This window comes from Palaemon carinicauda, chromosome 14, assembly GCF_036898095.1.
Source record: "Palaemon carinicauda isolate YSFRI2023 chromosome 14, ASM3689809v2, whole genome shotgun sequence".
Taxonomy (NCBI): domain Eukaryota; kingdom Metazoa; phylum Arthropoda; class Malacostraca; order Decapoda; family Palaemonidae; genus Palaemon; species Palaemon carinicauda.
The window spans coordinates 26,047,120-26,054,619 of record NC_090738.1 but is presented as its reverse complement, the minus strand read 5'-3'; the positions used below and the strand labels follow the sequence as shown (position 1 = coordinate 26,054,619).

At 32.6% G+C, this 7,500-nt stretch overlaps 1 protein-coding gene across 1 annotated transcript in view; it reads left to right on the top strand.

Moving 5' to 3' along the window:
- Positions 1-7,500, top strand: part of mbf1 (multiprotein bridging factor 1) — a 1,089,494-nt gene that overhangs the window by 27,169 nt on the left and 1,054,825 nt on the right. The window lies entirely within an intron of this gene.

Genomic DNA, 7,500 nt, shown 5'->3' with positions numbered 1-7,500 from the left:
ATCCGAACTTTATTTGTATAATTCTCGAGTTATATTTTGGTGATTTTAATGACCATATAATTTTGCATGCGTTGGATTACTTTAACCGTGGAAACGTTTATGAATTATTTCATTTCCCCTTTTAAAAGGTGGTCTATTTAGAGTAGTAAGTAGGAGTACACATAGTTATTGACATGATGGGGTTTGTAGTTTAGTTGTAGTAAGAGTTTAAATGATTGGATTACTAGTTTAACTGTGTTAATGTTTTGAAATTCCATGTTGATTTACTTTATATTTGATAATGAGTGTAATGCATTAGTAGTCCCTTCTCTAGCGTTAGTATATTTTTCCTTAATGTAGTAACTGAGAATTATATTTCTCATATAATTAACTGTATACCTATTCATGGCTTGATTATCTTTGGCTTTTACTAATCTTGGTCTGGCTAACATACTGAGCGATATAACGTTTCCCTTTTCAAATTAAAAACTACTGGGTGTAACTACAATACATTTGCATGTCTTCTTCTTCTTTAATTGTTATTGTTATTATTATTATTATTATTATTATTATTTTATTATTATTATTATTATTATTATTATTATTATTATTATTATTTGTTGACCTTTGATCAAGAGTATCTGCAACAATTTTGATGATTCGGGGCTGGGGGGAAGCAACACGTTTTATAGCGATGCATTGATGTATGTATTTTTGTATGTGTATAAAAAAAAGCTTACTATACAGTATGTAGAACGGTCGAAAGAGTAAAAGTATCTTATTACATATTGATGAAATGACTGATGTGTTGACATAATCCCTTTACAAAAAGAGGCTTGTAGCATGTTTGGATGTATGATGGTAGGTGTACCTAATAGCCTTTGCGTGTATTACTTTGCCACATAATAACAGATGCCGTAAACTGCAACCTGTTACTAAAGGCGCTGCTAGAATTGTCAGAATCAACATAAGAATCAACATTCACTTTTTTACTCCTGCATTGGTAAAAATATCGATTTGGATGTATGACGCACGCTATTCGCTTCTTAAAATTTTTGTTTTTATTTCATCTCTCTCTCTCTCTCTCTCTCTCTCTCTCTCTCTCTCTCTCTCTCTCTCTCTCTCTCTCTCTCTCTCTCTCTCTCTCACACACCAAAAAATTACCTTGATTTATTTTTGTGCTTCTATATCAAGTATATACTATATTTTTAATGCACACGAAACATTTGAACTAAAAAATGCAAGGGAGCGACATGATTTATGAATATCCTACAATGAATATTTGCATTTTTTCATGGCACATAAGTTGATAATAATTTCAATATAATGAAACTTGTATTTTCTTGTAATAATGACAATCTTGGCTAATAAACACCTCGTTTAATCTCGTTGATTGATGAAGCCTGGTTTATCTCGTTCACTATCGGCAAACATAGTTATTATTATTATTATTATTATTATTATTATTATTATTATTATTACTAGCCAAGCTACAACCCTAGTTGGAAAAGCAAGATGCTATAAGCCCAAGGGCTCCAATGGGGAAAAATAGCCCAGTGAGGAAAGGAAATAAAGAAAAAAATAAATGATGAGAAAAAAATTATCAATAGATCATTCTAAAAACAGTAAAAACTTCAAAATAGATATATCATATATAAACGATTACCAACGTCAAAAACAGATATGTCATATATAAACTATAAGAAGACTCATGTCAGCCTGGTCAACATAAATACATTTGCTCCAACTTTGAACTTTTGAAGTTCTACTGATTCAACTACCCGATTAGGAAGATCATTCCACAACTTATTGTACAGAATATAGGTACAGTGGTATTGATACTTGTCATCTAGACTTCGTCCTATCGTAAATTTTATATTAAGGGAATTACTATTAATAGAATAAATTAGAATTTTGGTGAGTGTTTTTGTTGGATAGAGCTATTCTTCTCTCCTTAAATGAAGCTGGATATCGGTTGAAGAAAAGGTGATTTAGTCAGTCATTGTGAGCTTCTTCAAAGTGGATCGTAAGCGTTTGGTTATTATTATTATTATTATTATTATTATTATTATTATTACTGTTTGCTAAGCTGTAATCCTAGTTGGAAAAGCAGAATGCTTAATGGCCTCTTTAGTTTATGGTGTTCTGTTTTGTAACGGAAACTGATTATGAGTCGTTAAAAAGATATAGTTTTCAGTATTCACTCCCGAAAACTTTGTTGTCAATAGTTACTCATTACTTCGGAACCCTTCTATGTAATAAAGATGGGGAAAACAAGTGATTTACCGATTTTTTTTTTAATCATAAATTAAAATGTGATGACCTCGTATCTTGACTTAGGGAATGTAAGACAAGTATGTATTGGATGTTTACTTTGAAAAATGATTTGGCTTTTTGATGTAGATGTGTTGGAATCCTCGTGGGTTGACTTCTTGCTCTGGTGTGATTTACTTCCATATTTTTTTTTTTTATTATTATTATTTATTTTATAGAATGGTATTTATCGCAGGATGTGGTGGCGGGCAGGAGGCAGCGCTAGCCACAGCAGCGGATATCAAGGATTCATTTTTTAACTTGAAGTTTTGTGATCATCGAAGTTTTGTGATCATCGAAATGTATCTCTTTGTTGTTACAACTCGATTGAATATATTTGCTGTTTGCGCGTCTCTCTGCCTTTCTTCGCTTTGTATCAGTTCACTTAGCTTTTTGATATATTTCAGAACTTTTCTTGCGTATATTTTCACCAAAGTAATCTATAATTATTATTATTATTTTTATTATTATTATTATTATTATTATTATTATTATTATTATTATTATTATTATTACTAAGTTATAACCCTAGTAAAAAAGTAGAATATTATAAACAATGTCTCTCTCTCTCTCTCTCTCTCTCTCTCTCTCTCTCTCTCTCTCTCTCTCTCTCTCTGCCACATAATTCCCATTAAGTTGTGCAGATTACCCGATTCCTCTTTTAAACTGGTAAATACCTGTAATGGTTAACGATCCTCTTTTAATAGTGTGGCTCCATTTCTGTTGTTTTGTCAAATTTAACGAAGTTTCTCTGATCGCGTGTGAATTTACTCTGGAATGTTAACAGGCAAACACTCTTGATTAATGACTAGCGACGCGTTTTTACCGTAGTTACTGGTAACAAGATCGAAGCCTGTGAAAGAAAGTATAATCAGAATTTTTAAATAGAAGTACTCAATGGAGAAAACAGAAACCTGAGTGATTGTGGATTGCACGATTTATCTTTTGCATTTTATTTTTACATTTTGATAATTGTCCAAAAGATTACTATAGTTCTAGTTGATTTAACAGTTTACTTTCAACTTGATAATATCTGCGAGAGACATAGAGCATCATCTCTGTTTGATAACGTAATGTAACCAAAGTGGCATTGAATTTAACTGGGAAGTGATTTCTTTTCTTGATTATTGACGTGAAATTGAGGGACATTTTTTCTTGGATTTCTTCCAGAAATGGATTATTTATCGATTTTCAACATTTCGTGACTTTACCGGAAGGTAATGATGTCCCTGTGTAAAGTCCTTTACAGTGACACAAGATTATATCAATCAATCATCTAGTCTGTCAGTTCATCGACACCCATCATGCCATTTCCCCTATTCTCTCTCTCTCTCTCTCTCTCTCTCTCTCTCTCTCTCTCTCTCTCTCTCTCTCACGTTTTTTAGTTCAAGACTTGCCACAAATTTGGCGTTATTATCTGAATTTATATATTCATTTTATTTGGCAAGTTAAAATTATATTGTTTCGTTTTTTTTATTGTGAATATTTATTGGCACTGTTTTATATAATTTTTCTTTGAATTTTTCACTCATGTTTCGTATTTTCTGTGATCATTACATAATCGTATATTCCTTGTCACTTTTACATATCTCCTGTCATTATTCTGTTTCCCTTTGATCATTGATATGGTTTTTAACATTCCATTCTTAGATACGTTACTTTTATTCAGTCTTTTTATCTAACTTCCTCATACGTTTTTATCTATGCATCTTTTTATTAATTGAATTTTGAACTTTGCATTCTTATTTGTTATGTTTTCTTTAGTATTTTTTCATGTAAGTCTTGTCATGATACACAATTTATGTGTATATACAGCATATGTACATATATACTATATTTATAAATATATACACACACTTATGTATATATATATATATATATATATATATATATAAACATTATATATATATATATATATATATATATATATAATTAATGTGTGTGTGTTTGTATATGTGTATATATATATACATACATATATATATACATATATATATATATATATATATATATATTAATGTGTGTTTGCATATGTGTGTGTATATATATATATATATATACACACACATATATATATACATACTTACACATACATATATACATACATACATATGTATAGGATATCTTGCTTTAGTAATTACTAACCCCTCCTCACCCAGTGAACGATTCTTGAAAGAGCCTTATCTATGCGAGCACGTTTTACACGATCCGGTTTTGCCCTCGTTTTCATAGGCAGTGAATTTTTTACTTGGTTAGTATTTTGACTAAACGAAGTTATTCGTAGGGAGGAGGAGGAGGAGGAGAGCACAGAACAGGAATATGCTTCTGGTGTCCTAAAAATCATGAATGCTTCTACATAGATCTACTTTAACAACAATGTAAAATGTGAGAGAACTCTCCTTTTAGAAAAATTACTCTACTTACTGTACTAGAATAATCTTTTTAAACCCGTCCATTGGACTTTTATTTCCATAACAAAACCATCTTAGACGTTATAATCCCATAACCGAGAACTAAACATATTTCAGAAGGGATTATGGTAATATAGGGACGCATTTTCCATGGTCCTTCGTACAATTGCCCTTTGATTTGAGCAATTAGTATATGTATTTTTATTTTAGTGTAGTACATCATTTGAATAAGATATAGATATATATGTATATACACACGTATATATATATATATATATATATATATATACAGTATATACACATACATACACACATTTTTAAGGGTGGAGAGTTGGCTAATTGTTTATAGGAGAGTAATTAAAAAAACTGCTTTGCATCCGTAGGGCTAGAGATTGAATGCTAAATCCTATTTTTACTTTTTTATTTTATAAGTGTCTGATTTGATATCGGATAAATCAACTCTATTTTATAGGTAAGAATAGTATATATTCGAATACAATATTGCTACAAGTATATATGTTCAACAAAAAGCATCATCTGAATTAGACCTCTGTGTATTATTTTAACGGAGGGGAAATTGTGTGATAAAAAGAAGTAATTTTCAGGACAAGGGTGTACAGTTTGTGTGTATGTGTGTGTGTTAGTGCATTGCTCGGAATTGGGTGCTAAAGACGTACACGTCCTTGCAGAAACAGACGTGTATCGATTTTTCACCAGCGGCCATTAAATAAGCAGCTCCTGGCTATCCCCTTCAGAGTCACTAGTGCTGTTATGACAGGAAGCGTTTGCTCTTTGGCGATGTCGAGGAAATGGTTTTCCGACTAATAACATGGGAGTCATGCTTAGCAATCTGTCACGGTTATACAGCCTCGATATCAGGGCTTGATTTCTCTCTCTCTCTCTCTCTCTCTCTCTCTCTCTCTCTCTCTCTCTCTCTCTCTCTCTCTCTCTCACATCATACTCTCTCTGTACATGTATTATATTTTCATGCATGATTTCTAAATCCTTTTGCCTTCCATCTTCGTTCTCACTTTCTGTGTGTCTGGTATTCCCAGCTCTCTTTCCCTGTACTTCTTCTTTCGTGACTGTCAATTGCAGAAGCGGCAATTACTGTCATGGTCGTTGGTACAAGAGTTGTAAATGGCAATTGCTTATTGCCAGTGTTGTATGCTGTAAAAGATATTTTGTGAGAACACGCCCATTAATTTTGTTAACATTCTGACGGAGCAGCGTTGCTTTGAAAAATGGACTGTGTCATAAGATATATGAATTGGCTGTGAATATTACAAGTGTTGGTGAAAACAAGTCATTTTTTATTGGAGCTTTGGTTAACTCGGTAGCTGTGACCTCTGGCGTTCAAGGATGCGATTCTTCATCCAGGATTTGAGATAGTCAAGGAAAATGGCTCTATTGCTTTTCCGAACAAATTATGTGATAGCGTTGTCTGATAGCTAAGCGTTTAATACTCCTCAAAAACTTTTTTTAAATTCAAGTTTTCTTCCCAAATGGGCTATTCCATTTAATTTAGTAAGGTAGTGTCCTTTGCTATATTTGATGTTAATTTGATACCGCACTTATTATCAAATTAGTATCACATTTCAGTTGAAACATAAGAAATTTTGTTTTTGTTTTCAAAGGAGTAAAATGACCATGTTTTTTTTTATATAAATTATTAGATTCTAATCTAGTATTGGCATTTCTTTTCGAATAAGTTATTCATCAGTCTTCTCAAGGTTAAAGTGAATAGCTCAACTTTTTCGACAAATTCAATATATCTTCGCAACAATGCAGTAAAAAACTATTGAATACCTCGAGTAGATCTACCATTTTTTTATGTTTGTAATTATCTCAATTTTCCAGTTACCTTACTCCAATCGTTTTATTTTTTGAAAGGTAAGATTTTCGTCACTTATTTTAAAAAAACATGTTAAGCAGCTCAGATTTTGAATTATAGACAGCAATATTTCTTGTCTGATGAATTGTGTACCATTAAGATCATTACTGTATACCGAATAATTTTATCTTGAATTACAGTGAACGAAGATAACTTGTTTATTCAAGAAGTTAAAATATTACCTGAATTTTGATGAGAAAACTTAAAATTTTCTCTACCAGTAATTTCTGGAATGATCATTTTTCAACCTGTTAAGTGAATGAGAATACATTCTTTCAGATGCAATTACGTTAGTATTATAATCTATATACTTAAGTATATTTTGGTATATTATCCGTTTTGTCTGTTGCACACGAAAGCATATCTTCTCGAATAATATTTCCTCTGCAGAGAATTAATAAATAGTTTGTCCCCCATCATCCTCTTGCACAAGCGAGCCCTGGTATCATCAACTCGAAGTTTTTTTTATTTCTTTCACCTTTCGACGTCTCTCTCCTGTAGGCTAAATGAATAAGCAAATTTCTCTTTCGAAGGGAATTATATTCTCTGCTTTCTCATCTCACTGCTGCGGACCCTTTTGGTCTTTATCCAAATAGACTCCTTTCCTCGCAGCCAAGTAGAAACAAGAGAGGAGGGTAAAATGCAAACACGGAGGCCAAGTGCACAACAACAAGTGTAAGAGAGAATGAGAGACAATACCACTTTGTAACAGTAACGTCAACCGCCCAGTGGTGGTTCTCATCCGCAAACACAGCCCTCCCACCGGGAGCGTCGAAGCCCCTCTTCTTGTGCCACTCAGTCGCCACAATGCGAGCTCCCGGGAGGTGCTCTCGAACCCCCAACAAAGGCAACAATGAACCCCCCGGTTCGAACCCCGTCGTTTCGAATACCCCAGTTCAATGG